Source organism: Triticum aestivum, chromosome 5B, assembly GCF_018294505.1.
Source record: "Triticum aestivum cultivar Chinese Spring chromosome 5B, IWGSC CS RefSeq v2.1, whole genome shotgun sequence".
Classification (NCBI taxonomy): Eukaryota; Viridiplantae; Streptophyta; class Magnoliopsida; order Poales; family Poaceae; genus Triticum; species Triticum aestivum.
Window position 1 is genome coordinate 416,758,062 of NC_057807.1, and position 2,169 is coordinate 416,760,230.

The window sequence follows — 2,169 nt, forward strand, 5'->3', positions numbered from 1 at the left end:
GCTTGGAATTCTTGATGAATTGTCGCTGAGCCCATTAGCCACCTTCTGATCCCCTCCTTGGTTTAATGATGAACTATTGTTTCAGGAACCCGCTCCCATAGTTCATTTCCCTAGAATCTTGCAATGTCATTTCGTCGAGTTGTGTAGCCCCTTTTCTTCTCGGACATCCTGAGTCTGAGGTATCATGACACCAATCGAATCTGAATCTCGGTCAGATATGATGGTTGGGACAACTTTCCAAGAGTTATGATGTTGGTTCTTTGATGACCCGGTAACATGATGTCATGCCTAGCACCCCCTCCCTAGGTGGAGGACCTATCATTATAATTTCTTTTGCAAGGATAACCACTCCTCCTGGAGGAAATTGTAAGACCTATTTTATAAGCTGTTCCTGATGGATCCATTGATTATCTAAAGTCCGACCTTTGTTTGAATATCATGTCAATCCTATCTCAAAAGCTTGTTTGTGATACTCCGATTTCCAACAAGAACATTTGGAGCCCAAGGCTAAAAGTTTCCTGCTCAATTATCCAAACACCGTTGTATGGCTAGTGTCATGAAAATTCTCTCCCCTACCTAAAGAGTTTTCTACATTATATCCTGTCATGGATATCATGCTCTGCTTGTCCTTGGGAAGGATATACCCCTGAAATATGTGATTAAACACATTTTCCTTGTCTTTGTTCTGTGTAATTTGATAACCATATTTCCTTTCCGTTGTTTGGTTTAACCTTTCTTGTGATCTATATAATCTAAGCAGTACTAATTCACTGCGTAGGTAAACACCTCGGTGTACAACTCTGACAGTGAGACCCTGTTTCTATTGTTGATGACATTTCGGTAACCGCCGATGGATGAGAACTTTGCCTCTTGGCCCGCCTCGTTCAACGAGCAGGAAAATAGTTCTCTTCGTCCCTCACCCTTGGTATCGACGTTGTCGCCGACATAATCGACAGGCTACCCCCCCGACATGCCTTGCTTGCATGATCACGCAAGACGTCTCCGCCCTTCCTACTTCTAACCCACATGGTGGGCCCATAACCCACAGGTCCACTGGATCGAAACCTGACTCTCCTGTACAACCCTGTTTCTAGTGGTTATTCCCCACGCTTGGCTTCGTATTTAATTCATGGCCACCTTCCTAGTGCTCTATTATGGTATCAGACGCAATACTTACTGTCGCTACTCTGAACCCCTTTCTCACTCTAGTTCGGACTTCGAGCAACCACCTATCCGCTTGGAACCTCTTATTGTACCTTCGTACCTTACTCTTGATGTATTTTATATGTTCAACTCGAGAGATAATCTTATGCTCATTCATGGGTTAACCCCAGATTGTTTCCCTCATAAGCATTATGTCGTAGCCGAGCTACCCCTTACCTATTCGTAAGTACACTGGAGTTCCCGAACAAAAGGACGACTTCACCATGATGACCTGAAGCAGAGTAATGAAGACGTCAATGTAAGGGATCGACCTCTTCGAGAAGAGCAACCAAGGCCGAGAAGATCCGTTAGAATTTCGTAACCAGATCCCTTCCCCCTTACTCCTGCTCCTAAATCTCGGGACGAGATTTCTTGTAGTGGAGGAGAATTGTGACGCCCGGATAATTAAGCTACAGTAAAGCTCCGTTAATGATGCCACATCACCACGGCTACTGTTGCTAATCTCGCGTTAGTTCAGAACCGATTCACTTTCAAATTCAAAAGAAAAGCAAACAACAAAAGTTTTCAAAAAATTAAAACTAAAATGTTCGGGTTGTTTCAAATAAATTGTAAGCAATTATGGTGGAGAAACCAAGCTTTTAAAAAATGCTTAAACGAACTATAAAGATTTAAACAGTAGGAAAAACAATTAATTATATGCCTTTTACAATTAATAAATTACTAAACTATTTTATTTTGTCACCAAACTTTTTGTGGCATTGGGGTATTTTGTAACACTAAATTAGGTACTACTTGTATATTTTATAAAACAAAATTATATAGAAAATAAAATAGAAAACTAATAAAAGGAAAACAAAACAAAGTAAAACAACAGAAACCCCCCCTACCCCGCTGGTCCAAGTGGCCCAGCTGGCCTCCGCCGCCCGAACGGGCTGGCCCAGCCGCCCCCCGCACTGCCTTATCCCCCCCAGGCACCGAAACCCTAACCAACCCGACCGCACACCC